The 24,176-nt window shown below is 38.2% G+C and overlaps 2 long non-coding RNA genes across 3 annotated transcripts in view; both read right to left on the bottom strand.

Moving 5' to 3' along the window:
• LOC117935178 overlaps window positions 1–4,449 on the bottom strand; it is a 22,004-nt gene extending 17,555 nt beyond the window's left edge. The window contains exon 1 of the long non-coding RNA XR_004654701.1: window positions 4,439–4,449. This is a non-coding gene — a long non-coding RNA (uncharacterized LOC117935178). The remainder of the gene's footprint in view (window positions 1–4,438) is intronic.
• Window positions 4,450–5,096: 647 nt separating this feature from the next.
• Window positions 5,097–23,815, bottom strand: LOC117935167. 2 transcript variants are annotated; one of them, XR_004654699.1, is made up of 3 exons: window positions 23,804–23,815; window positions 19,829–19,833; window positions 5,097–5,326 (listed from the first exon to the last, which is right to left on the bottom strand). It is a non-coding gene; the product is annotated as an uncharacterized LOC117935167 (long non-coding RNA). The 2 variants fall into 2 exon arrangements; XR_004654700.1 differs by lacking the exons at window positions 19,829–19,833; window positions 23,804–23,815 and adding an exon at window positions 10,139–10,149.
• Between the last annotated feature and the right edge of the window lie 361 nt (window positions 23,816–24,176).

Raw genomic sequence — 24,176 nt, 5'->3', positions numbered from 1 at the left:
CTGATGCTACACACACACATACACACACACACACACACACACACTAACACACAAAAACACACACACACACACACACACACACACACAAAGTTCTGAAAGGCAACATGTTCTCTGTGCTCAAAGGACAGGAGGGTTATTTTTTCTTTAATGGATTTATTTAGATTATTTTTACAAAAATTGAATTGTTGCAGAAGGTGTTTATATATATGTATACATTTTTTAGAAACAAGGTAATTCAAAGTGTATTGCATAAAACATTAAAGAAATGAAATACAATCAAAATGTATTAGAGAGAATATGAAAGACGCTAAAATAGGATAAAACAGGTGTAAAATATACAAATAAAAGTTAGAGATGATTCATTATTTGTTTCACTGTAATTACAGTTAGCGTCAAAAAGACAAGTCTTTGGCCATGATTTAAAAGAAGTGAGAGCTGCGGCGGCCCTGCAGTTTTCTGAGGTTGGATCAATCACTCTGCACCAATATTTCATATCCAAACCATTAAATACCAACTCTGAAAAAACATAACCATTCAATCCTACATTTGTTTTGAATATTATTATCCATAATGTAACCATCTGCACTATTTTGGAATAAAACTATAAATCTCCATCATCCCATAGCCTTCTATGGTTTATTTTATACATGTATAAATGCTGTATATATGTATTCTAAGATCATAATTTACTCATGATGTTGTTATAACATTGCACACTACACTGTGTTAACAGTTAACAGTGACTGTATTTTTACAGGAATTGTTCGTAGAACATAATTGACAGTTGTATTTTTGTTTTCTGCATTTTGAATTGCCTAATTTGTGCTCTGACATTTGGGTCATTTTTTGTGACTTTTTTCAACCTCTTTGATGCTTTTTCAGATGCTTTGTATCAGTATTTTTTCTACATTTTTGAAACTTCTTTCCAACCTTGTCAGAAGTTTAGTAACGGAGAGAATTTAGTTTAAAAGGACCTAGCAGAAAACGTTTGGTATTTTAACTGTAGCTACACATCATTTTTGTTTTGTTGTTTTTTTTAATTATGGGACACATTCTTGCTAACAAGCTTTTAAGGCTTCATTTCTTAGAGTGTGTATACTTTTAATGAATCTTCCAATATTTCTCTCTATATAGTCTAATAGAAATAGCAATGGAAATATTGTACCAATTTTATTTAGAAAATTTAGAAAGTGTGTAATACACCTTCATATTAAAGAGTCACAGTTATTGTACACTCTTTATTGAACACTATACTTTATTAGCATCAGACAGGCATGCAGTAGTACAAATAAGTAAGGTTTTGTCAGGTTCAGCAGACCCCCCACAATATGTTCAAAGTTGGCCGTACACATGTTAACATATACAAGAGAAGACAGACAGAAAGAGAGTAACAGCAGGAACAGCAGGAACTGAAAGAGAGAGAGAGAGCCTGTTGGACATTTGATGAAAGATCCCAAAGAGACTTTTTATCTTTCAGACCAACATCTGATCCACTACTCAGAGGATTCAGCTGTTTAACCATCGCAGCGACTGTTCTGGAACTACTGGACCTTTGGCTCTTTTATAAGGGAAACCTTTAACCCTCCATGTTGTCCTCGGGTCCCATTTGTCCCATTTTCAAAACGTTTCTATATCACAAATTTGGGTTTCTTTCAGCCACAATGTCAAAAAAAAAGAATAACCTGGAAATAAATTATCAATTCACTCCCTTTTTCACTGAATGTGGGTGTTTTATGCAATTTCATAGCATTGGTAACAATTTAACAAAATTGCTATCAAAAAAGTTACAAAAACATCAGAACAACGACATTGAAACGTTGAAGAAAAAAAGTTTAAATTTTACATTTTAATCCAGAAAAACAAAAAGTGACGGGTCAACGGGAAGACTACACAAGGGTTAAATAACTGCAAATGCACTTTTTTGTATTGTTGGGGAAGTCCGCCACTATGAATCATCATCCTTTGATTCAAATACAATGAAACTGAAAAGTTCCTAGAGTCTGAATAATCCGACTAAAATCTTCATATTCTCCATTCGGTGCTCTCAGTGAGTATGTTTTAATGCACACCAATATTCCACTACTATTCCAAATACGACCATTTTCCAGAATTTGATACAGGTCTTGTAAACAGCGTATTCCGGTTGGATAGTCCAAAAAAGGCCTTTTTCAGAATATAGAATTATCGAATTAAGATATATATAATATGTGGGATATTTTGGTATTATTCAGCTTTTAGGTTGCTGTACACAATCCAATCAGCCCGAAAAGAAGGAAAACCCTGCTACTTTTAATTATTATCAAAGACTTGGATATCGACAGGTATTTGGATATGTACACACATTGCTACCCTGACCTTTTCAGGATGCTGGTTAAAGGAACGAACACGCAGTCCAACAAGTCTGCCATTGCTAGTAAACTTTGAAAAAATCCTGTTTTGCACGGCTGCATGTAATAATATTAGTAGTAATGGAAAATTAGTGGAATATTCACTTTCCTTAGCCATGCAAAGAGCTTCGTCGGAATATCTTCATTTTCGGAATGAGGGCCATGACCGGATATTTATGTGCATGTAACTCTAGTCAGTGTTCTACCTTCTGAAGTCTCAACAATGCATGATGCAACATAATGCATAACCCTAACCCATTTCAATATATAGCCATTTCTCGTTTATTCCTGATGCCCTGTTTCGGGGACATGGAGAACCCCCCCCCCCCCCCCTCTCCCTGTAACAGAGGACATTCCCCTATCACAATGATAATTCAAGACCAAAACATACAGTACATAGACTATAGAAATAAATGCATTGTTGATTTCTCTGTTGTAATTCTTTCTCATTGTATAGTAAATCATTTGATAAAGCCGTAATGGTACAGGTCGATAACATCCCTATGATTTCATAATACATTTCATGGAAATAACTATGTTTTACTACTAATTATATTGAGAAGAACTCTTGAATCTTGATTTAATTACATAAGGAATTTCCTTATTGGTAATTAGGTTTGGTAAAGTGTATTTATATACTACTTATTACACACAGAGTCACAAAGCCATCACAGGCCATATAAATAAACGATGATGATCATAACAATTATAACGATAATGATAATGACAATAAATCATCGTAAAGGCATTACATAAATAATACAGTCAACAATGTGGCTGAATGAACATCTGATTAAAATGATGCATCTTTTGTTGCTTTAAAAACAAAATTGTAAAAATATGACATGGTATACAGATGGCAGAGAATTGTAAAGCACGTTAGAATTTCTATAAAGGTTTCAATTCTATCTCCCAGGAAAAAAACTCTGGTGGTGGACTGAGAGAAACTCCTTCTAACATATTACTGTGGAAAATTATTTATTTATTATAAGACACTTTATTTGCCTGCCTGTAGAGCCGATTTTGCATGTTCAGCTCATCTGCAGACACTCCCAGGCTATGGTAAGAATGGTTTTAAATTAATTATTTAGAAGTATACAGATTGAAAACTGTCTCTATTTTCTGTACAATTAGACCCACATTAAATCATTGTTTCCAGGCCACTCTTTGGAAATTATAAAGCCTTAAAGTGTATGCATATTGCATCACACATATAGTACCAAGTCATCTGTAGGTAAGGTATGCTGTTACCCTTTTGAGAAAGAATAAAACACATCATTGGTGTAGCAAGCCAACACCGGGCCCTTTAACAGGATTATCAAGGCGGGCCCCCCTACTAAAGCACTTGATGACGGCGCAATGTCCACGGGTAGGCTACCATGAATAGGACAGGATAGGATCACAGAGACAAGGCATATGAGATGACAGGACAAAATCAACAACAACAACAAAAAACGCTGGCACCATACCTCATGAAAAAACACACAAAGGCAGTCTCTCCACAATTTCGTGGCCTTTTTTTGAGATTGTTGAAGCCCAAAGAGCCTGATTTCACAGGAGCTTTTGTCAAAAATTGTAATAAAAGCTGCAATGTCTTTTGCATGTTTGTTGCAATAAGGTTGCAGAAGACAGAGGAAGTTGCAAAACAAAGTTGGAATTTTTTTGTATAGTTCTTTGAAAATATAAAGAAAACTCTTTTTGGGGAGAATGATAATTATTACTATTAATAAATCACTCTGTGCTGAGATTTCCTAGGAAAGTTACCAAAAGGGCGGAGGATGCTGCAAATGTTGGTAAAAATATGAAATTTGAATGAATCAAATTTGAACAATTCTGCCAGTGACTTGCTGGTCTTTCCATTGTTAGTTAGTTTCCTGTCCTGGACTGGGACACATTCTTAATGTTTTATAAAGGACGTATGGGACTTTAACTCATCATTGCACTTCTATTAACGAGCGTATCGTTATCGTTATTGTGTCCTCAATTTAGGTCATTCTGCACGTGTCAACTGTGGTTTTTTCTCCATCCACCGGGTATGTGTGGATTGAAACAGCAGCAGCTTTCAGAGACTTTATAGTGAAAAATGGTTACAGCATACATATATGTTACAATGTGCAAAGGTTGGCAGGGCATTCAGACTCTCTCTAATCTTGCTCTCAGAGTGCATGTGGGACTGCTGGGATGGTCTCGAGTAATGAAAATGTGATAAGGGGCCCCGGCTGTCAATATCTTCCAGTCACGTAGGCCCTTAATTAGCCTGGGTCCGTAAGTGTGTCGGAAACACATTTTTAGTTTGACATTTAGAAAATTGAATTGATAAAGTTGTTCATTTAATGCAAACAAACACACATTGTCAGCGGTTGTACTCTGCTTGCTCTGCATTGTCTCTTATGGCACGTGTCCACTGTCAAGGCATCATTCCCACGCTCACCAATGCTTGTCTCTGAGAGCAGCCGGGCAATGCATTCAGGTGGTGGTGCAGTCACAGGTGGTGGTGCAGTCACAGGCTACTTTATGCAAGTTAAATGAAGAGAGATTCAGCAACTGCACAGTAGCCTGGGTGACACCAGACCTTAGTCAGTAACTGAGAGTGGCTTTGGGCAAGCTTTATTCACAGCTCATTTCCAGAGGACGTGGATGAAATGCCTCTTGGCCCAACTGGGTAGTCCTCAACCTAATCAGACTGATGATCCAGGTGACGTAGCAGAGACAGCAGCATCAAAGGGTTGCTGCCCTACGGTGGCCGTCATGTTGAATGTAACCAAAGAGCTGCTTGCCGTTGCTGCCTTATCGTCATTGTGTAAAGCCTGCCTCAACGGTTGTGATTGGTGCCTTGAGTTGGAAAAATTGGAAATGGGCTTGAGTTGGCTGTTGGCCAGACTGACTTGCAGAGCAAATATCAAATTTCCCGGAAGTTTCTCAGGGTTTTCCCAGGCTAACTGGATAGCTTATTTCTTGCATAAAATGTTTTAAGACACACAGTTGGGGGAACCATTTTTGTAAAACAAGAGAAGGTATTTAAAACCAGCCGCCATTATAGTCTTTTTTTGAAATCCTTGAGCAGACAGTCCCATATTAAGGGTTAACCCGTTCTCACTCCCAGCTAGTAAGATACTGACGCTCGGTCAATTTGTCTTAGTAGTAATAGTAGTGGAGTAGTAGACGACCGGGTTTATGTCCCATTCTTGTCCCGTGTGTCTTTTTCTAAACCTAACTGTCCTGTTGTTGTGCCGCATGTCAGTGGAACTTACGGTTGACCCAGACTGTCAAAAATTGACGCCATAGATGCTAAAAAAGACTTTTTGTTTCTGTCCAATCAGATGAACCTTCATGGTTGTAGGAGGATGTAGCCTGTTTTTTTTACTTGTTGTAGTCAGTGAAGAGAAACTGTTGATCACTGTTTGTTGGCAATCCCTGCCTATTAAAAAACGCCACAGTGACACAAACAATTAGTCGTCCGTCTAACTAGTCCACACAACATTCTGAGATGGGACAAAAACGTGCTCTGGTGTATTGCCATTTCTTTCAACCAATCACAATCATCTTGGGCGGCGCTAAGTCCCGGACACAATGACGGTGCATCTGCAAAATAACCTCAGGAAGGAACATGTTTTGGTGGAACATGTGAACGTTTAAAAGTAGTTTTAGTCGTGCAACAGAAAACTCAGATTGGACAGATAGTCTAGCTAGCTGTCTGGATTTACCCTGCAGAGATCAGAGGACCAGGTAACCATAGTCCTCAGAAATCCACCGGACAAAGAAAGAAGAAGGAAACGATGTGGGCCAGTATCTAGAACTGAGAAGAAACTTTAACAAATGCTGAGTCCAATCAGTTCAGACTAATGCCGTTTTAGTCACACAACAAACAAACTGCCACAAACTAGTGTATATGCCAAGGTTTCTTGGCGAGCTATCAGCAGAACTTCTTTTTTATAAGTCTCAACTGTGGGATCGGGTTTCCTCAAACTAAGCCTTCTTTGGAAGATCCTTAGAATAGATTAAATACAGTTGAACCCCTAAATGCTTAAATATTCCACCTATCAGACAGACATCCGGCTGAATTTCCGGTAGCACCGAGCAATCCCAGAAGAGGAACGTTGTGGACGTAGACTACTTCATAACAGACCGTCAAGCATCCATCACTGCAGCAGAGATTACAGGCACTTCTAAACTTCTTAGAAAGTCTGTGATAACTGCTTGCCTTTTTTTTTCTGACTTCCCATTTCAAGTACTCCCATTTGGATGCCTTTATGTATCTTATTATTAATTGTTGACAAGCTGAGAGAAGAGTCCAACGCGGTAGTAAAGTGCACTGCTCAGCCAGATGATAATAATTGTAATGTAGGCTGAAATTTAAAGCGTGTCCTGAAATTATGTTTACCTACGGAAATGGCTTTCTTAGTGGAGAAAATGACTGATTGTTAACAAACAAGGGAGTTGTCTGTGTTTGGTTATTAATAATGTGAGATTGAGCAGACGCCACACTGCTGTCAAAGACAGGAAGGGATTATTACTGCTGCTGGAGCAAAATAATATCAACATAATACTTGCTGAAATGTGTCTTTTCCGACTTCTTGAACCAATCTGCCCCCATCTCATAAAGTCAGGCTTCATAAAAAACAAAACATTTTGTATGACAATGACTAGACCTTTAAAGGCCACAGCACGTTCATGTGCAGTGTGTGTGTGTGTGTGTGTGTGTGTGTGTGTGCGCTGCAGGCTTCATGTGATCATACATCATCCTCTACTGTGCCATTGGTGTGTTGTGAACTTTATTTCAATACATATTTTTTATACATGTGGCTTTAAGCTTTGTCTTGCTGTTGATATAATCCTTAATAAATACATTTGATTGTAGAAATCAAATAAAGCATGTTCTTGTTCTCAATGCTCCCGTCTCCCCTGTAAGGAATTCTAAGTAATGACAACAAAACTGGTGCTGCATCCACATGACACTTCTTCCATGAAGCATATCAACCCCCCCCCCCCCCCCCCCCCCCCCCCCCCCACACACACACACACACAGTTACTAGTAGCCAAGGATGACACAAAGGATTAAAAAACATGATCCTTATCTTCACTTAATTTTCAGCACGTAAAAGTCATTAAATGCTACAATCTTCTAAACATAGCCATACTGATACATCCAGAGAGAGTTTTGTGGAGCTGATAGTCTTTATTAGCTTTGTAGCAACTCAATTGACAATGGCTTGAATGTGACGGACGTTCATTATTATAGAAAAAAGTTGCCCACTAAAGTATTAAGACACAGATTAAAGGGAATTTATATACGTTTGATTCTCCCTAATGTGATGTCCACTATCAATTTAATATGATATCATAAAGACTCTCACATCTGCACGTGCCTATTCGGCCCCTTAGTGTAAAGCAGTTTGCCATTATGGATCTTCTAATTTTCTATGCAGTGATTATTACAGCAGGGAATGCTGGGAATACTTTTGATTGGAGCCTGCAGAGTAAATGAATTGTCCTGCAACCACACAGCAGTCTCTGGGCGAGAATGAATTAGACTGATTGAACACCTCAATAAGAGCGAGTACAACTACACACACACACACACACACACACAGGAAAATGCTTCTTCCGTCATTCAAACACTTGCGCACATGCATACTCTCCATCGTACACACTAACACGATCAATTCACACATCAGGCCTTGTATTGATCAGGCTATTTGCTGGCGGGTCCCCTGTCATGGCCTTTCAATTAAGAGAGGAAAGAAGAGATGGAGACAGGAAGACTGAAATATACATGAGAAGAAAACGATAAATAAAAACCTATTTTCTTTTTTATTAAAAGTTAGAATGGGATATCTTAATTGTATTTCTTCGTTAATTGGAACTACACTTGAATCCAGGGCCGTGTGGGTACTTTTTAAAGTGTGCTTATTAAATTGCATTGATAATTTATGGTAAGTTGAAGGAGTAAAAGGATCAGTTTTTATTAGGATTGGGTTGGTGGAAGAATTGGGTACAGGCGTTTCCACCACTGTTAAAAAAGAGTGCTGCATTGTGCTGTCCAATTTAATTAATAGATTTATTTTATTTTAATCCATTTGTTTTATTGTCATTTGCCACTAAACCCACCGGTCCCATTCTTCTTTTCCTAAACCCAACTGCCCTGTTCTTGTCCTGTGTGTCATACAAACATACCTTTTTACAAGCCCACCCACAAATCTTTCCAAAAGTGACGCCAACAGTCCTGACCAAGCGCCAAAGTGTCAAACACTTTGCACCACATTTTTTTTCAAATGCTGCTAGTTGATATTCATGTAGCAAATATGCAAACTCTAAACAGAAAGAGCACAGCTGGCTGTATCTGGATTTTGACCATCTTGCTGAGCGACTGATTTACAATAAAAAAGGGACGTAATCTGCAATAATAATGCCATCAAGGCTTAATTACAACACAGTACACTTACAATCATCCTTTGGAATTTAAGCAGGAATGGTAACAGGGAAGCTTTTTGTCATTACAAATTTCAAACTTGTGTTATCACTGAATAACATCCACAGAGAGAGATCTTCATCCATCAAAGGGGAGGATCACACACTCTGGAATCAATCCACCCATCAACCTATGTCAGTAAACCTATGTTAATTTCACCGCCCGCACACATCCTCGTCCCTGAACACAGAGTGACTATTTCATTAAAACTATTTTTCTTTTTTTTTTTGCGTCTTGGAGCTCTTTCCGTGGCAAACCCATACCGATGGTGTAGGTTTAGTTTCAACATTGATTGGGACACATTATAACCGAGGGGTCTGGGGGAGTGAAATGTAAGCGTCAACTGCTTTATTTCCTGCATTCTGCTGCATTTTTATGCACCAATTCCCGGTGCAAATGTCTTTATTTATGTTGTGGAAATTCTTATTCTCCTGTGTTGTTGAAAACCTTTTGCAAATTCAAAACATCTCCGCGTGTTTTGTTGGGGGGAATCATGTACATCTCAACAACAATTCTGTTAGAGAATAAGAGCTTGTCAAAGCATAAAACTTTGAATCTACATAAAAAAGACATGAAATCACATCTTAACGTTAACTTCCTGTTTTGTTGTTTTACCCCCAGATTTAACACAAAGCAGTTAAAGTTACTGTTTACCGTACATGTTTTGAGCCACCTAAAGTGTATTTTCTACCTGAGGGAGTGGGTTGTCTTTCATATTTTTTAAGGGGGACAGATCTACCTCTTCTTAATAATGGGGGGGACAGATCCCCGGCACCACTCCCCAAAATACACACAGATGCATTAATGTATTGTATAACCTGGAGGCAAAATTACGAATCCTACTACGGCCACGTCAAGACCTTCCCTTCAACAGCCCAAAATTGGTTGGGTTTAGGCATTGCCAGCTTGACTGGTTAAGGTTAAGATATCCGATTAGACAGGGCATAGGCCTGTGCATGTAGGCATGGACGTCTGGCCATTGGTAGTGTGTGAAAGCTATTGTAGGGCAGGTCTTGCTGTTGCTATAGTAGGATTAATAAATTTGCCTGGAAACAGCGTTAAAGGCGGAGCCCCGTTCATTCCATTTCCTAATTAAGTGGCACATGAAGCCAAAAATGTGTGACTTCCGCGTAGAAAACTACAAAGATAATTGTTACTGCTTCCACACTGTTGGCCGCTATTCAAGAGTTTCTTAATGTCATCGGACCAAATGAATCCAATTCTGATGAAAGTGAAACAAGTCATTTTGCGGGGGTTCTGACGCTCCAAACAAATCCTTCACTGATTTACAGCCTCTTTTACCATGTTAGTCTATGGGGAAACGTATTTTTGGGCCATGTGGCATCACGTGACGTTATAATTGCTATGTTTGGCCGCTATGTCAAATTGGCTTGAAAGCCTGCCGTACTTCCTGGGTAAACACTATCACAAAATAAGTGATGTTTTTCTCCTGCTTCTTGGACTAAGAATTGGGTACTCAGCTGTATAGTTGTGTTTGAAATGACAAAGAGTGTCACCTGCAATTTGCCAAAAAACGAGGGAAAAAGAGGTAACACATGGCGACAGTTTGATTGATGTGAATCATGCAAGAGACTAGAACCCTTCACCCTGGTAGTGTTGGCAGATTGTTCAAGCGCAGGAAAGGCCTTAACACACACACACACACACACACACACACACACAACTTATGGTGTCAACTTATGGGGATCTCAATGTTTGCTTCACACACTTTCACACCAAGCACTCTCTCTCTTGCAACATTAATGCCACACAAATGACCCTTGCTTGAACTCTGCAGTAAAATGTGTGTCTGTGTGTGTGTGTATGTGTGTGTGTGTCCATCTGTGTATGTTTGGATGTCTGCGTGTCAAGGGTTGTGTAAAGTGCCCTCCATAGCCCAGTCATGTCTCTTTACCCTCCCCAGCCAGCCAAAGGGAGACAGAATGTCTCACATCAATTATTGAGTCACAGAAAGCAAGAAAAAAGGGCTTGGAGAGAACGAGGAAGTGACTCTGAAAAAGACAGTGAGAGATAGATGTAGGAAAATAACAAGACAGATATGGATGGAAGAAAGTGATGGATGTATGGAGTAAGACAACAGAAAGACAACACTATACGTGGTACACAGCAATGGAGAGAGAGAGAGAGAGAGAGAGAGAGAGAGTGAGAGAAGTGTGACTCATAAAGAGAGTGTTTAATTCATGGTTTGGTAGGAAAAAACAAGCTTTAAAATATTTACATCTGTTTGAAATGTTTTCGACTTGACCTCATCGCTCATGCACACTCAGGTCAATAAAGAGTAGAAGCTGGAGGGGAATGGGGCAGAACTGACATTTTTGGACTCAGATTAACAAAAAAAAATCTCTACATCTACAAACTGGCTATCAGCGAGGAAGCACAGACCAACATTCAGTTACTGTGAAGACAAATGTGCTTTATGTGGGCTAAAAGGTGCATTAGAGAGTGTATTAGACTTTAAATCACAAGGTGGGGGGTGCAACAGAGGTTTTTTATATCTCTTCTTCAGTTTTCAAACCTACACTCTAAGAAACATCTGTGTATTGACAGTTTCATGACTGTACATTTCAACAGAAAGTGTCATTGCATTTTGAATGGGATCATTTATGATCCGACAACTTTAGTCGGCACGAAAGTTACCGGAGCACAAATTATGCTGCACGGAGGTTGGCTTTGGGAGACATTTCTCTGAGATTTTATATCTTAGAAGGTTTTTTTTCAATGTTTTTCTGCTTCATTTAACATTTGACAATTTTTTTGGACAGTTGGGAAGTTTTCTTCAACATTTTCAGAAGTTTATAACATCTTTGTATGATGTAATTTAAAAGAAAACTGAAATTGTTCTGTGTTTTAACTCTAGCTACACACACACCTTCCATTTTTTTCATCATGGGACAAAGTGACAAAATAACAAGCTGGCAGAACTTTTTGTAATATTTTACAGATTTATTTCTTAGAGTTTAGGTTATAGCTGGCAACTAACAACATCTTTAAATTAAGTAACCCAATATTATGTGGATTGTAGTGAATCTGAATAACCTTTTATCATACTGATAAAAACATGCATAGCCTACAGTAGGACACAGGATCAAATCAAAGTTACAAAAAGGTAGAAAGAAAAGGTTAGGATAGCCAGAAAAAATGGCAAAACAGCATACAGAATAAAGCATGCAGTTAAATAAAATATACTTTGCAGCTTTGGAAAAGCAGAAAATGGATCTGACGTGGCCATCTGTTCCCAGCACCTTACAAATCACCCCTTAACCCAATTTTTGCAGAACAGATTGTCACATATCCCTCTTACTAACAGTGTCAGCGTGATGTAAGTAACAATATGACCAGTTTCGTAATCTAAAGCTGTTCAGATCTCCCAAAAGCTGCACTCTCATTGACTGTTCAGTTATTCCCAAGGATCTCCCTAGTCTGCATCAACGATGTTAATTTCCAGGAATAATCAGCGGAATATCTGGCATGCACCGGCGATTACTGCATCCTGCAGCGTTATGTGTGTTTCCAGGCATGTTAGCATGGATGGAAAATAAATCTTCATGAGGACAGAGATCATTTTGGTTTTGTGAATGAAAACATAGATGTGTGGATGTTACCTTAGACTCTCTTAAAAATGACTCCATGCGGTGAGTTGCTGAGTTAAGGGTACCCTTTACTTTCCATAACCACTGCTTCTGCTGGTGAATTACTAGAATTGTTGGGTCTTGTAAATTATAGAGTGTGTTGGATCTACTCTATCTGTAACGTGTCTTGAGATAACTCTTGTTATGAATTATTACTATATATACAATTGAATTGAACTGAACAGACACACCATTGCAACTGGGGCACGTTCAATCTTACGTATTGCTGAGCATAACTGTGATTTCCCTCACTGGAGACTTTTCCTCAAACACACCTGCTCTTTCATGGCCGTTCAAATATTTCTTCATGTATAAGAAATAAATGAACAAGTGCATCTGTCTGTGTGTGTATGTTTGGGGAGTGATTGCACGTACATGCTGTGTGACTTCACTTGCGCGCTTAAGCTCAGCATTGAAAGAGTGATTGTGAAGCAATCGCAGTGATAAATGCACATATTCCAACAAGATGTCTATGGAATAAATCAGGCATGCTGTTTTGCTGCCCTTGATGAATGACACATCACACGTGAAAATGCATATCTGAGCAAAATGGCTTCATATGGATAGGAAACAGTAAGCCAGAGAGAGAGATATGGAGACTGTGAGAAGTGGTAGTGGAAATGGATGAAATTGTGCTTATGTAATCATTGTTCATAAACCAGGTGTGATTTTTAAAGATGACTTATCTCCTTCTTAGAAAAGGACCAAGAATGAATGAAACTTATGGAAAGACTTTTAACATGTATAATGTTTAATGACCAAACATGGCCATGGTCCTTAGTATTTCAATCATGCCCACTAACTAATGGTTTATAAACTTTGAGAGATTAAGTCATTTGCAGTACAGTATTATTTACAGTAATTTGTAGACAAACCATGTTTGTAATATTAAAATGCCTATTTGGGAAGAAGGTCAATTTTGTGGTCACATACTGCAAAGGATCATTTCTTATTTGTTCAATGCACTTAATGAATGTTTAACAGTCCTAAAACTGTGCAGAGAAAAACTAACTGAAAAAGGAAAATGCTGTACAAGTAATGTGTACGGTTTTAATCTGGTCTGCTTGTTGTTTTACAGACTTTAACAGTTTTTTTTCTTTATTATAAAAGCAAAGACATCAGTGCCAGTGTTTACTCAACGAGTTTGATTGTCTCTTTAATTCAATTCAATTTTATTTCTATAGCACTAAATTACAGCAACCGTTATCTCATTGCACTTTGTTTCTCTACCCAGCCAGGGATGTCTTGGATGACTGTAACGCAACTTGGTACCTATACATATACATATGTATATGTACCAATAAATATACAAGTACATATACATAGTAGTATAGTTAAACCAGTTCAGGGAGGAGGGAGGACCCCTGACTTCCACCAATGTGTATGCGTGACGGCGGTGCAGTCATTAGGTTTCCATTAAAGTAAGTGTGTGTATTTTCTGTGACTGCTGAGCGGCTGCGTTCCGACTCCGTCCCAGCCCTCCGGAGCAGATACACAGAGCTTCTATTTCAGCCGGAGAGCTCCGCAGCAATTCAGCACAAAGCAGATAGTGTGGGACAGGATGTCGAGCAGAGACGAAGTAAAACATCTGGTTAATTTTAAGAATAAAATGCACCATGCTCACAACGGATCATAAGTCAACAGATCAGAGTTTTTTATAGTTTAGTTTATATAAACTACATGCTGTTAAATCGCACAATCATTGGTGAATATGCGAGATCTCGTGGGTTTCTCCTGGTACTTTCACAAAATATTTACAAAATGAGATTTTTGATAAATAATCATCAGTAATGTGGGTATAATGACTAAGTGGGTAAAGGCAAATAATAGAACAATTAGAATTGTCTGGTAAGATTAGAAAATGAAATCACTTTACTGTAATGCAGACTTTAAATCAAGGAAAAGAAAGCACTTATGCCATATTACAATATTAGGATATCCAAATTCTAAGACAAAATCTAGTCTCATATCACGATATCAATGGAATATTGATAATCTGCCCCGCTCTAAATGCAATGTATAGTTTTTACATCACAAAAGTACAGAAGTCCCAAAGGCTCATTAAAAGCAGTTTCTGAATACGGGCTGTGCGTGTTTGTCTGTGCGTTGAGCGTTTGGATACTTTCACAGTATTTATACAGCACCTTGTCATGCTTTTTAATAGAAAACGACGTGCACACCTCACTTTTTACAATCTGGGACCTTCAGTGGATTAGGGTACAAACTGGGTGCTAAGGTACAAAATTGTCTCTCAAAAAGTACAGCATGAAAGGGTACAACTTTGTACCTATGGTAAGGGTACCAATGCTGTACCTCAGGGGTACTGCCTATAGATCGTTATACATACAGTCTATGGTACCACCTCAGCTACCAGCCATTTGTACCCTTAAAGGAACATATTTGCACCTATCAGGCCCAAACTTCTTTCTACCCATTACTATGGTACAATGTTCTCCTTGGTAGTACTGACCCAGCGATGAGCATTTGTACCTTTTTTGTACTTTTCTGTACCTTTCTTCCTGAGCATCAACATCAATAAATGTTATATTTAACAGAAACGTGTTGAACAGATGACACCAAATTCTTATTTGGTTATGTTTTAAAGAACAGAGTCGCTCAGATTTGACATGATACTTCCGTCATGTTGAGCAGCTCACATCACACTGCTGATGAAGCAACCGCTTCAACACAGTTTGCATTTCTGTGATATGTCTAAGGAGTATGATGAAATCCTCCCTCACTGTCAAATCCAATCCCTCCGCAGGCTGCAGTTAACACTGCGTGGACCTACCAACTCCAATTTTAGACTGCTTTTTGTAGTCTTGCTAAAAGTGACAGATGACATAAGTCTCCAATTCAAAACTCATCATGTCAGCTGTCAACTGGACAAATGTGAATTTTTTGAGAAGCTCTTTTTTTTTTTTTATCTGTTTCGACTCCGACGTGATGTATGTCAAAGCATCACACTGTTGCGTCATTTAAGCAAATCTGTGTTTCTTTCATGTCTAAATGTGGAGCTTGCTGACCAGATACAGTGAATGAATCCCTTCATCCACAGCTCATTGGGATTTAAATGTTGATCATCACAAAGGTCTTGAAATAGTTTACACGGTTTTTGGTCAGTTTCGTTTCAATTTCCTCTCTCAATGAGTGACAATGTCACAGTCTTTCTGATTACCGAATCCAGACGGAATCAATTCTGAGCTCATTTTTAATAGAATATGATTTTAGTGAGTATGTCAGACAGATAAAATAGAAAAAAGATTAGAAAGAACACAGACCAATAGAGACACACTCTTTGGTCAAACTGTCTCTCTCAATCTCTCTCACTGCCACATACACGCTCGCACACAAACACACACTAACACACACACACACACACACACACACAATAACACACACACACACTAACACACACACACACACACACACACACACACACAATATCCCATATTGCCTGGTTTTTACCAGTCATGTTGGACAGATGGATCATGCTGAGTCATTTGCCCTCTTTACACAGTTTGTGTACGTGTGTGTGTGTGTGTGTGTGTGTGTGTGTGTGTGTGTGTGTGTGTGTGTGTGTGTCACATATGTCAACATTTGTCTGCCTGTCTTTCAGTAAGAGACTGTTCTGGAGTCTAATATTCCAAATTTTGACCACAGTTCTTTGCAGTTTTCCTCATGTGATTGGGTCATTGGGTTGTACATCCAGCCTGGTGTAAACTGTCCTTCAATAAACGTATCACTATTCTGGTAAAAGAGGAAATGACTTGAGCAAGGGATTACAATTAAAAACTTATTATAAAACAAATCTTTAGTGAATGGGGAAAAATAAATTCCTTATTATTGCTTTATTGCTGCAGTGGAAATACTTTAGCTTGGAGTAAACCGTTTAAGAATGAAATCAAAATGAGATAGACGGACTAGAAACCAGAGACACCTTAGTTAAGGCAGCACAGAAAACCTAAAGTGACTGAAATAGAAAAATATAATTATATAATTGAGCATTAGATGAAAAGTAGAGTTCATTTATAATGGCCGATAAAAAGAAATTCTGTTCTGTGGTGACAATAAAACAAATTATTTTCATACTATTTTGATGAGAATAAAATAAAATATATCAAATATCTGATGTTAGGGAAATCTGTTCATGTTTTGTAGCGTTTTTCTGGATTTTTTTTAATATTGGCTGTAATATCAGATTTTTAAATAACCAAATATTCTTATTGGTATTGGCCTAAAAATCCTTTACCGGTCGGCCTCATTAACATTCTCATTTTCATATGATGTGGGTCAACAGTTCATATGATGTAACATGACTCCTGACTCTCAGAACAAACAAAACAAAGAAACACAAGCATTGTAATACTAAAAACATTATATTTTATATAACCCATATGTGGAGTGTGGGTTGTATGCAGGTTGTAAATTAATCAACCCTGTCTCACAAAACTGATGTTAAACTCCAATTTCTTTTATTATTACATTTTGTGAAGAAACTTAATTGCTGGACTAGGTTCCGTTTTTTTTTAAGTGAAGGAAGTGCCACATTTTTTGTCGTGGGGGGAGAATGTGTGTGCATGTCGTGCAGGGTAGCCAGAGCGTCAAAAACATAGCCAGGCAGAGTTCTTGAATTCCTTACAGCACTGATTTATTTACAAGAGGCCAGACACAAATAAACAAGTCATTCTGTTCATTGATGCAGGGTGCCACACGTACAAATGAAAAGAAGTGTACAAAACGTGAGACAATCAAAAGAAAACTGGAGCAAAATCTACTTGGACAGTCTAGGGAAACATTATGGTTTTAGATCATGTTAATTAATGAAATATGTGTGTCAAGTCAATCATGAGTTTATCAGTAACAACACAAGAACATAGTCTTCACCTAACTTTAATCAAGGGCTTTGAATCAAAAAAAAAAATCTAGCAAGACTGGAAATTGGGGAAAAATGAAATAAAAATTGCAGAATTAGCTTTCTTATAAAAACCTGTTTATTTTTATAAGAAAGCTAGCAATTAGTTAGTTGTATATACACCATTTTCTAGGAAACAGGGTTGAGAGTACATTCTAAAATGATGTGTATTTAATTGTACCGAAACAATGTCATTCTAACTTACTATGTCATGAAAAATAGAGTCATTTGGTTGTTATCATGGGTAACGTTTTGGGAAAAGGAATCAACCGTTGACTTAATTATGGCTGAGTGAAATATTCTTTCATTTAAAATAAAGTATCAAACCATAATGAGCCAGAGGATTACATTAGTGTCTGAGTAAAACTAAAATCAAATCATAAATTTCTTTTACTTTTTTCTTTGCACATCTCCAGCAGGCTACAGTGATTAGCTGAGCATGGGGCTGATGTTGGCTGACATGGTTTTGTATTCTACCTGGAGCCAAAATATAGTTTGCTTTGCAAATTAGCCTTCAGTGATCATTTGTGTCATTCTGACCCCGTGGGTCATAAACGTGGACATCCTGCACCCTTTAAAATCGATCAATCTGTGAACAAGCTTAAGATCAGCTGCACACATCGTCCTCCGCTGAATGATGTCAAAACAAATCTTTGATTTTCTGAAATACGTCACTGATCAGCCCACTAAAAATGAGTCCTCTGTCTTTCTTTCTTACTAATAATAATCTGTACGCATTTGCAACCCATCAACCTCAAGAAGCGGTGGAAGAGTGTCCACACACACACACACACACACACACACACACACGTGTGTATTTTAGGCATTTTCTGTCATCTAATCTCCAAAACCCGCATTAAGAACATTAGAAACAGATCATGTAATACTGGTGTGTGTGTGTGTGTGTGTTTCTGTGTGTGTGTGTGTGTGTGTGTGTGTGTGTGTGTGTGTGTGTGTGTGTGTGTTTGTGTGTGTGTGTTTGTTTGTGTGAGCTTTTGACGTTGATGGTTTACAAATGTAGACGAATGATCGTCGAATGACAATTCCCGTAATCGTTAGCCCTCAACTCTCCTACACACACCCCCACCCTCTGGCAATACATCAGTGTGTGTGTGTGTGTGCTTGTGTGTGTGTGTAATCCATCAAGGGAGAGTGGAAAGAGGGGGAGTCCCGAGTGTCACATTTGTCTAGGAGGGAAGAGAGAGGGAGAGGGAGCTAGACTTTCAGCGTTGAGAAGAAAGAGATAGTGTAGAAATTCTGCGCTCGCTCTCAGTCTGTCTCTTTATTTCCTCTCACAGCAGATTTCAGCGCTTTGTGTGTCTGCTGTGTGATTTTTGTATCTCTTTTGGCATCACAATATGGACTCCAGTGCCATATATTGTTCACACCAACTTACACAATGAAGCCAATATCATTATGCCAGAGCTATACAACATACAAAAACCACCCACAGTTTGTTTAGAGCACACAAATCTGTGTCTGACTGTAGTTTATGGCATCGCTCACATTCCCTAAAAGTGTTTTGTCTTTCTATATTACTTCCCTTCCTTTTACAGCCCTGATGGAAGACATATTCAAGTACTTTACACAGATAGCAAATCATAGTACAGAAATACTTGGAAACACTTTATTTTACAGCTTCGATTGTTTCCTAATTATTTCCTACAATTATCTGTTACTATTAATTCATTAAAATAATAGAATGAAAAATTATAATTGTTAATAACATAAGATTTCATCAATCTGCAATTCAGAATATATTTGCATATCAATCCACATAGCTATGTATTTTCTAATTTCCGGATGATTTCTCAAAAACTCATGTAAATGATTAGTGACTTAATCTCAGAAAACCATCCGTTTTCCCCTATAACGCCGTGTTAGTTCTTTTTAGTAAACATCCAGTTACAGGACCAATACAATGAAGTGGCATTACAAGCAAACATGAGAGGGAAGATCAACAACATTTAGTAAAATATCATTAAATAGTTGATCATGAAGAAAGTGTAACCACATGTTGTAGTTTTAATATATTATAAATTTGAATGTACTATTATCAATCCACCAGCACTGGTCTTCCAAATTGTTTAAGCCAAGGACCCCTTAACTGAAAGAGACGGAGCAGGGACCCCCCTTTTGATTTTTTGATCTTCATGTGTCACATTCAATGCTTAGGATGAACTATACATGTGGATGGTTGCCTTGGTGACTACTTACCTATAGACCAGTAAGACTAGCATCAGTGAGGATTTAAATTTGCTAATCATATGTTGGATTCATGTTCAGACATTTTAATTTTTGAAAAAAGACTTATAAACAAATAATTTGGAGGCCCCCCCTGCTGGGACTCTGGGGGGACTGTTGAAGATCCCTGTTGCCAAGGGATCCAGTTATGATCCAGTCCAACTATTTCTAGTCAATGTTCCATTATCTTTACTGTGACTGTTATTGCCACCTTTCATTAAACCCAAACGGTACCGGTAAGACACCACCTACTAAGAGCCTGGGTCAGTCCCAGGTTTCTCCCTAAAATGAGTTTTTCCTCGCCACTTTTAGACTAAATGCTTGCTCTTGGGAGAAACACTAGAATTGTTGGGTCCTTGTAAATTATAGAGTGTTGTCTGGACCTGCTCTATCTGTAAAGAGTCTCAAGATAACTCTATGATTTAATACTATAAATAAATTTGAATTGGAAATAATCTAATCTATGAACCATAATTAGGTTGTTTCATCAATAACAATGTATCATCATTTATACTCTGATCTACATGTAAAATGTTAGTCTGTACAGTAAACATTAACTTCATCTGCCAAATATATCTATTTATTTATTCTATCTATTTTTTTAAGTACCTAACACTTGAGATCCCCATTATCTTTTGCATTGTAGCAACAAGTTTTCATTGAGAAAACATTTGCTGTCAGTGAAAAAACAATGTTCACCCCATTTAAATAGCACAAATGAAATAGACAGGCTCCAATAATCCGCCATGATTTACCATTTAAGAACACTTCTTTGTAATTGTTCTGAGTTGAACTAAATCAAGGACTGCCACTGCTTTTAAAACCCTGTTATTTTTTACTATAAGAAAAAAGCGAGTTAAAGGTCGTTGCTCTCTACACACAGCACAGTAGAAAACAATTTATAGAAAATATCATCCCACCTACACTGAATGAATGAATGAATGAATGAATGGTTTAGGTTCGTGCTTGGTTGCTTACATGGCCCCTCCTTCATGGGATTATTCAGACACATTTTAAATAAACACTTTCCTAGTACTGACACTAAACATAAAATGCACATGGACTATTGGGCCTCGTCCGTATTTTACGACTCTGAACGTGTAAAATACGGACGTTTGGACAGTGGCTTTCCGCGTCTGATGCGTGGAAAAAGGCGCCCTTTAGCGTGGGTGTAGAACGTACGGAGAGTATCAGCTAGACGGGGTTTATTGAGTAGTACGTAAGGGGGAATTTCCGTGTAGGGAGGTTGGTCAGGGGCGTGGATGGGCCAAACACAGGACCTTCACCCAGAAGGCTGATGTCTCCTGCGTGGCACCTTTCCTGAAGTCATTTCCTTCTTTAACCGTGCGTTTAGATAAGACGCCAAAGGAGACTTTAGGGTCAATAACAACGAGAAAGGTACCTGGCCTAGTGTCTGTATTTTACGAGATGAGAGTGAGATTGTGTGGCCTTCCCACCTTTCCAGTCTATCCACTGTCACTATTAAATAGAAGGAACATACCCAGAAAATAATCTTAAAAAAGGGTACTAGTATGACATTTATAAAATAAAAAAATAACAAGACAAAACTAACAAAGAGTAAATACAGGGCTAGTAATATGATATAATAATATAAACCCTTTGGGAACATGATCTAGTAGAAGTGAGGGATGCACAATACATTGATATATATATTTTTTTAAGTTTTTGTTTATAATATGCCAACAAACTGTTCTGATTATATATGTTTATGTTGGTTCAAGAAATTATGTTTTACTTTTTTTTTACCTACTAGTTCCAGTTAACCTTCATATGAGTTCACCACATTGGTCCTCACCCCTTTTTTTAAATAAAAATGCATAATCCTCTTGAGTACCATTGCTTGTATTTAACACTTTGGTTCATACTCATTTATCCTTTAATTTAATGAAACAAAGATGATATTTCCATACAGGGACTCATTTTCCCTCAAAAGACCAAAACAAAGATATAGAGCTGCAGCTAATAAGCAAATCCACAAATAAATTCATCAATTACATGGCACGTGGAAAATTTCAAGAATTCAATTTTTATTTATTTATTTCATATTTACAATAATTTTCTGACAACTGACAAATGTGTGTCAGGGGAGAAAGATTAGAGAACTCTTCATCAGGAGGCCAGTACCATCTAACACACTGTAAATGAGTGTCTGCCGTATGTCTCTCTTTGTCTTTGTCTCGCCTCTCTTTATGTTCCTCTCCGATTATTTCTCCATTGCCTTTATCTCTCTCTCTCTCACCCCCCAACATACACACACACACACTTGCACAGACCCAGAGGAAGCAATAACAATCAAATTCCTCCCTCCCCAGTTGTCCCTGACCCCCTCCCCTACCTCCACCACCACCACCTTTTACCCATCCCTCCTCTCATCTCTGTCCATCTAATTTTATGAGTGTCTGGGGAGTTTGTTTGTGTGTGTGCGTGTGTCTCTGTGTCTGTGTGTATCGCAGGATGTGGCATGTAGATCTGCAGGAGGGCATTGTGTGTGTGTGTGTGTGTGTGTGTGTGTGTCTGTGTGTGTGTGAGTGTGTATGTTTGTGTTTGTGTAACCCTAGTGGAAAATGGCTGCCTGTCACATTAGTGGTTGGATGGGCTAAAAAATCACTTCAGTAATCACATTTAGACGCCAGGCCCGGTCATGTTAACCTCTTTATTTAGAGGTATGGATGGATTTTAGGATGGCTGGAAAGATGGAGGGATCGAAAGAGAAGGAGAGGCAGAGACCAGCTGTTCTTATTACATGTATGATGATTTATTTACCTCTTTCTTAAATGTTTCTATAGATCTCTAGAGATATAATAGATTTGTATTCTTAAAGAATTCTGTCATGTGTTTTAGAGTTTATTTATGTTTTGGATGCTGCTTTCAACGTCTTTGTTTCATTTTTTTCTGAGAGTGTGAGTCGCAGCATCAGCCTATTGTAGCCACCCATCATAGCCTGCCTTTCTTCTAAAATAGCCCAAAAAGAAATAATGAAATGATGGCAGGCTAAAACACCACATGACCATGTGAACATCCATCCACCCATTTATTCTCCAAATCACTTATCTTGTTCAGGATCACATGGGCCTGCAGCCTATCCCGGCATGCAATGGTTGAGAGGCAGATCTCCACAGCGCTGTGTCAGCACTGGAGTATGGTCTAGCTGCACTGCTTATTTATTCTAGGATCTGAGGAAAAATACACTGTGGCTTCTCTGTAAACCAATCACAATCTAGGGGAAAGCAGCTGCGATAGAGCAGAACAGTACTGAAAAAAACATAGTCCTATTGTGAAGATGAGTTGAGAGCGTTAACAAGTTTGCATGAAATGTATTATTGTATGTTTGTCATTGTTGATAATATGTTTTAAAAATATGATTTAAATACATGGCTTAATCTGTGTCATGTAAGGTAGACCTGAGGTAGGCATGTGTGGAACAGCCTTTTCTCGTGCGTTTGAAAAGCTACAATAAGTGATTCAAAGTAACGTTCACTTTTTCTAGGCTATACGTAACCGTAATGTCCGTTGAAGTGACCAGCAGCTCACAGTGCCCTGTACTGGCTCACAGTCACCTATTCTCAGGTATCTGAACACCCAACTACCGCTGATACGACGTAGCAGAATACCGAGCACCATCTACTAACTTCTGCTGACATGAGCTGTGACGGAGGTCTGAAGCCGGTGATCACGAAGCGCTGTAGCGGCTGAAAACGATCGATAGACCAGCCTGCGGACTCCTAGTTTCTGTAGGATATCATATGATTTAATGTGCTTCACGTTTTGTACGATATCAACAGAATGCATTGGCTTGGAAAAAAAGCCACGCAGTTAGTCACATGTTTGGGTCCTCCTGATTTACTTTACTTTTTGAACAAAATTCTAATTCCATGTCCTCTGGAATCATTTTACGTTTTGTCTTTAGAACAAGAATAAGCCGGAGTAGAAAGAGTACACAAGGCACTGCACGTTACCTTAATGTGCAGTTACCAGGAGGATCAATTGACAGAATCTATTAGCTTTGTGGATGAAGCAAAAACAAATATGCTTTTTTGTTATCAATGATAATTATTGTATTTTATCATTGTTTTTGAAAGACTTTTAGAATTTATTTACATTTAATCTGAACAACCACAATAGCACATTTTAGGATTTTTGAACAGAGATTTTGTGTCAGATGGGTGTACTTAACTCATCATAATACGGACAAAACAAAAGAAAATGGGATTCATTCTCAACTTTTCCCAATTCACACAACGCACAACCTTTTTATCTTGTCGAATGTTTTTAAATCTACCAACCTCATGGGCAAGGGGAAGGATTTCCTGTTCTCAACTGAGCCACCAACCACCTCTGACTTCTCGATAAGTGTGCTGTAACATACAGTTCAGCACCATAATATTTGGGATTTGAAGATTAGTTTGTAATTTTTAGATTATTAAATTAAAAGAATAGGTTTTCCAGCCTGTGTGTAACTGTCCAGACAGTAAATCCTTATTCAGCCTTCA

The sequence above is a fragment of the Etheostoma cragini genome, chromosome 2 (assembly GCF_013103735.1).
Source record: "Etheostoma cragini isolate CJK2018 chromosome 2, CSU_Ecrag_1.0, whole genome shotgun sequence".
NCBI classification, from domain to species: Eukaryota; Metazoa; Chordata; class Actinopteri; order Perciformes; family Percidae; genus Etheostoma; species Etheostoma cragini.
Note: the sequence above shows the minus strand (reverse complement) of the source record. Positions and strands in the feature narration are given on the sequence as shown.